The 6085-nt window shown below is 51.8% G+C and overlaps 1 long non-coding RNA gene across 1 annotated transcript; it reads right to left on the reverse strand.

Moving 5' to 3' along the window:
• Window positions 1-575: 575 nt before the first annotated feature.
• On the reverse strand, window positions 576-5173 carry LOC110125507 (uncharacterized). The gene is made up of 3 exons (XR_002310101.2): window positions 5107-5173; window positions 3709-3839; window positions 576-787 (listed from the first exon to the last, which is right to left on the reverse strand). It is a non-coding gene; the product is annotated as an uncharacterized lncRNA (long non-coding RNA).
• Window positions 5174-6085: the final 912 nt, after the last annotated feature.

The following is a 6085-nucleotide window of genomic DNA, read 5'->3' on the forward strand; positions in this document are numbered from 1 at the left end:
CAAGTGGATTCTTTACCACTGAGCCACCGGGGAAGCCCCATCAGTATCAATAGTCCGTGTTATCAACAACGAGCACCTGTCCTGCACCACACATGTGACAGAGAGCTTTGGCATCCACCGCACTTCGAAGTGAGGCAGCATACCCACTTTGTATAACAGAGATGGAGACTTGGAGAGGTCAGGGGGCAGCCAGCACTCAAATAAGGGGTGTGTGTGTGTGTGTGTGTGTGTGTGTGTGTGTGTGTGGTCACACATTCAAAGTGTGATGGATGCCAAAGCTCTGTTACGTATGTGCTGCAGGACAAGTGCTCGTTGTTAATAACATGGACTATTGATACTGATGGGGCTTCCCCGGTGGCTCAGTGGTAAAGAATCCACCTGCCGAGCAAGAGACGTGGGTTTAATTTCCAGATTGGGAAGATCCCCTAGAGAAGGAAATGGCAATCCACTCCAGTATTCTTGCCTGGAGAATCCCACGGACAGAGGAGCTTGGTGGGCTACAGTCCACGAGACTGCAGAGTCGGACCCAACTTAGTGTCCTGAGTCAGGCTGTGTTTTCTCACTGGTCCCCTTTCTGAGCTGAGTGTTGATGTCTTAGGTAGGCATTGGCTCTTATCCATCCCCCTACCAGCCTTCCTCTCTCCGCTGGGTCTTCTCTGCATAAGGAAGATCCGTTTCTCCGGGTTTCGAAGAACAACAGCCTCTCCTCCGTATTCTCCGTGAAGCCTCCCCTTGGGGATGGATGAAGTATTGCCTCTCCTCACATTCCTGCAGAAGCAGCAGTGACCTGGAGATCAAAGAGCTGGGTAGGTTCACCTACTATCCAGCTTTGGGGCCCTTGTGCCTCCCACAACCAACTGGAACTGTTCTTCTGAGTGTGTGAGGTGGGTTCTAGAGTCCACAGTGTAATGAAAGTGACCAAAAAAAGCAGTGGACCGAGGGTTAATTTCTGACCTGCCATGAAAAGTCACTGCCCGTTCTGAGCACCAGTTTCCCCATCTAGAAAATGGGGAACGTGAATGGGTTACCCTGCCTTCCTCATAGGATACGGTGATACTATGCAGCTTATGCAGCTTATTATAAACCTCGAGGAACAATGTGCAGAAGGTCACCCAGCTGACTGAACACAGATAATAAGTATCTACTCTGTGGGGAGAACATCGTAAGAATTTCTTAAGCGCTGAGAGCAAAAATGCTTCACATTTCCCAAGCCACCATTGATCTGATGCTTCAGTTCCGTCACATTCTTTTGATTGTAAGTGACAGGCGAAGAGGACTGAAAGGAAGACAGACAGACAGAGACCAACAAATCATAACAAAAAAGAAAAATGCCTCGGGCAACATGATGAGACCGGAGGGAGATGGAGGAACACAGAGGCACCTATGACAATTAGAGGGACTGAAAAACTAGTGCAGAAAGAACGAAGGATGCCAGGACGGAGAGTGAGAGGTGGGCGGGACCAGAGGTGAGGACTGGAGAGGCTAAGGCTGGGAAAGGTGCTGGGGGGCAGTGGGGGGCGGTGGGCAGTGTTTGGGGGTGTGGTGGGCGGCAGTAGAACCCGACACTGCCCAGGGCTGGACCACGAGGTCCCTGAGAGACATGGTCCTGAGTGATGGATGGGCGAGAATCAGCAAGTGAGTGGCCACAGGACCAGGGTGGTGTGACTCCTCAACTGCCTGGCTCTGAGTTGAGGTTGATGAGACGATATGTGCTCCCCAGACCCCAACAGAGAAAAGGCCATCTTGTTTGGTTGCTGATGCCAGAGCCTCCTCTCGACCCCCAAAGTCCCATCCAGATAACCAGTGTCTGCTGGCCACTCAGATATTAACCTTTGTACGTTAGATCAAGGATGGCTAGAAGGTCACAGGAGTGTGGAAAGGTGAGGCCTGCTTGTCCAACCCTACCACTCTCCCTGTCCATCGTGAAGTCTATTCAAGGCTCAGAGGGAAGGAGACCTGTTTAAATCACAGAGGGAGAAAGCAGCTGCCCAGAAGCATTGCCTGAGCCTCCTGGCTCTGGAGAAGAAGCACAGAGGATGGGTGGGGTGGAGAATGAGGGGAGGTCTCAAAGCTGGGAGGCTGGGGCAGGAGGGAGGCTCGGAAGAGGAACCAGAAGGAGGCGGGCAAGGGGGGATGGAGGATGGGGGAAGCGGGGCAGGGGTGTGGGAGGCAAGGAGGAAATGGGGGAGGGGTGCCTGTCCCCTGTGCCCGAGCCGGTGTGCACGTTCACAGAGGGGCCCCCAGCACCCAGGAGGCCCAGCACTTGTAGGTATTTAATAAACATTTGCTTCAGACCCTGAGGCAGAGGAAAGCCTTCTGGTGACACTCCTGCCCTTGGCCGGAGTCTACATGGCCACCCTCAGGGCTGGGGGCGAGCTGGAGCTGAGGTTAGTACCAGGGCGTGGCGGAGCTGGAGCGGAGTGGAGGCCTGACTTAGGAGAAAAGTGACTTCGGGTTGATCCGTGGGCAGGGCTGGAGTCAAGGCAGGTGTGTGTGGAGGTGCTCAGCACAGGGGTTGGTGCTGAAAGGAATTTCAAGGTGGGTGCTGAGGTCCAGCCTGAATTGAGCTGGTGTGGGAATGACTTGGAGATTTGGGCTAAGGCTGGATCCGGGGCTATTGGAGGGATAGGACCTGGGGCCTCTTCCTTCCCTTGCCCTGGTCCCATGCCTCTCTCCACCGAGGCCTGCCCAGTGGGTTCTCCCCAGAGTCTTGCCTGAGGCTCCCTGGAGCCCAGGTTCCATTTTGATCAGGATTGGAGCCTGAGACACAGAGATACCCCAGGGAGGGGGTGGGGGGAGGTCCAGCTCCCATTGAGATGGAGCGTCCTCACAGCTCTGCTGGACCAGCCCAAAAGGAACAAGGCCCTGCCACTGACTGCCTGTTCACAAATGAAATACACCGAGTGATCCGTGTTGCGGCTTCTTCACACCCTGATTTTTAGGGAATCTACACTGTAGGGAAGGATTCTTTCCAGAAGTTGCTCCAGTCCCTGAGCTCATGGGTTAATGGGAGCCTGGTTTCTGCCTCACAAGGCTTGGCAGGGAGGTGCTGATGGAGTGGAGAGCAGAGATCAGAACTCTGTAACTGGGAAAAGCCAAGATCCACCCTCTGAGTCTCTGTTTCCACCTCTGTAAAACAGCACAGGATCTTCTATCAGGCAAACCTCCATTTTATTTATTATTATTATTATTTTTTAATTTATTTATTTTAATTGGAAGCTAACTACTTTACAATATTGTAGAGGTTTTTGCCATACACTGACATGAATCAGCCATGGGTGTACATGTGTTCCCCATCCTGAAACCCCTCCCACCTCCCTCCCCATCCCACTCCTCTGGGTGGTCCCACACCTACCCTGAGTGCCCTGTCGCATGCATCGAACCTGACTGGTGATCTATTTCACAAATGGTGATATACATGTTTCAATGCTATTCTCTCAAATCATCCCACCTTTGCCTTCTCCCAGAGTCCAAAAGTCTGTTCTTTACATCTGTGTCTCTTTTGCTGTCTCGCATATAGGGTCATCGTTAACATCTTTCTAAATTCCATATATATGCCTATATGCTGTTTTGGTGTTTTTCTTTCTGGCTTACTTCACTCTGTATAATAGGCTCCGGTTTCATCCACCTCATTAGAACTGATTCAAATGCATTCTTTTTAATAACTGAGTAATATTCCATTGGGTATATGTACCACAGCTTTCTTACCAATTCGTCTGCTGATGGGCATCTAGGTTGCATCCACGTCTTGGCTATTGCAAACAGTGCTGCAATGACCATTGGGGTACACGTGCCTCTTTCAATTCTGCAAACCTCTGTTTTCCTCTTAGCTCTAGGACCTGTAAGTAAGTGATCTCCCTGACCTCAGGTTCATATCTCTAAAATAGGAAGAATCTCTGCTGCATAGTGCTGTTGAGATGGTCTGGCCAGCTCAGGGTCTGGCTTAGGGAAAATGCTTGCTGTCCCCTCCCTCTTGTAGCGGCTCGGCAACTGGACTCTGGACTCAGAGAGATTAGGTTTGAATCTCAGCTTTGCCGCTCATTATCTGGGGGAATGTGAGCAGGTCACTTTGCCTTTCTGGGCCTCCATTTCCTCATCTGTAAAATGGACAAAATCAGAGGATCTATCTCATAGGAACACACTGGTCAGAGGAAACGGTTGCAAACAACAGAAACTGACTCTTTCTCTCATGAGTGCAAAGGGATTTATTGGAAGGACCGTGGGAGCCCACAGAATCCACAGGAAGTGGAAAGACTAGGTCTAGAGAGTGGCCAGAATGCAAGGAACGATGGAGGACAGGGCAGAGGCCAGAGCAGCCCAGCTGCAGTGATGTCCCTGCCAGTCCCTGGACCCTCCCATCACCCGTTCAGTCAATGCTCATGGCCCAACCTAAGTGACGTGACAACGCCCCGTCCATTTCTTTGGTTTCCTTAGTGGAGGAATGTGACCTCCTACCACTGTAGGTTCACTAGGGATTCCCCAGGGATCATCAGGCACTCGTGAGAAGGGAGGGTGGAGCTAACAGCAAAGGTTCGCGATCGGGGTCTCCGAGGACAAAGTAAGACACTAGTCATGGCTCCCCAGTGCCTGGCACCAAGGAAGACTCCTGGCATGGCAACCACTAGCTGTGTGGTCCCCGACTGCAGAGACCCCTGGACAGCATTACAGAGGCAGACACCGCCGGGCAGGCAGTGGTGCTCACTAGGAAACTGTCTACTCGTCAGGCAGCCTGGTGTGAAGAAACGCGCTCTTGAGGGACTTCCCTGGTGGTTCAGTGGGTTAAACATCTACTCGCCAGTGCAGGGGACACGGGTTCGATCCCCGGTCCAAGAAGATCTCACATGAGCAAGGCAACTCAGAACTACTGAAGCCCGCACACCCTAGGGCCTCTGCTCCACAGCAAGAGAAGCCACCCCAAAGAGAAGCCTGTGTGCAATTGGAGAGGAGCCCGCCTGCTGCAACTAGAGAAGGCCCGCCCGCAGCCATGAAGACCCGGCAGAGCCAGAAGGAGAAGGGAGGAGGAAACGGCCCTCGGCCAGGAGTCCAACTCCGCCTCCCATCGCTCCCCTGGCACCAATTAGCAACGCAGTCCTGACAGCCCCTCACCAGCCCTGAGCTCCCAGGTTCTCTGCTGAGAAAAACGGCATCGGCGCGGCCGGCCCCAGTGGCTGCGTGACCGGAAGTTGGGAGGAGCCTAGGAGATAACACAGGGGAGTATTGTTTTGAAATGTTTCATGTTTTCTAATAAATCTAAAATCTTTTAAAAATGATTCACATCCCATAAAGTTTACCCTCTTAAAGTATACAATCCGATCGTTTTTATTATAGTCCCAGGGTTGTGCAACCATCACCACTAACTCCAGAACATTTCATCACCCCCTCCCCCTGAAAGAAACCCTGTACCCGTTAGCCGTCAGTCTTCATTCCTCTGGCTCAGCCCCTGAAAACCACGAATCTGTTTGTTGTCTCTGTGGATTTGCCTGTTCCGGACATTTCACATAAATGGGAATCATGCGATATGTGGTCTTTTATATCTGTTTTCAAGGTTCATCTGTGTTGCAGGATGCGTAGATAACTCATTCCTTTTTCATGGCTGGACAGTATTCCCTTGAATGGATGTATCGCACTCTGCCCATTCACTCAGGACCGTTTTTAGCACGCACAGGCCCGGGGCTGGGGCTTCCAGTGTTCTCAGAGTGACAGAGGCCAGCGCAAACCAGGAGAGCGTCCTTGTCTGGATGGAAAGGTGCGGGCGGCCTGAGCAGATCAGTCTCTGGCCCTATACACTCTTCAAGTACCTGAAGTCATTCCAGAAATCCCCTGGATTCTGAGCATAAAGAATTATTGCTATCCAGGCTCTAAGCTTTCTACCACCTCTGCCTCAAACCCCAGGCCATTGTGCATACTACAGTGGGGACTTCCTGGGGATGAGGGGGTAGCAGTCCTGCACCGGCATGTGGTCAGTGCTCAACATGTACTTGGATGGATAAATGGATGGATCGAGGCATATGGATGACTGCATGGAAAGTTGCAGATAGAGGTGAATAGGCAGAAAGATGGGTGGATAGAAAGATGGATGGACTGA

This window comes from Odocoileus virginianus, chromosome 30 (assembly GCF_023699985.2).
Source record: "Odocoileus virginianus isolate 20LAN1187 ecotype Illinois chromosome 30, Ovbor_1.2, whole genome shotgun sequence".
NCBI lineage: Eukaryota > Metazoa > Chordata > Mammalia > Artiodactyla > Cervidae > Odocoileus > Odocoileus virginianus.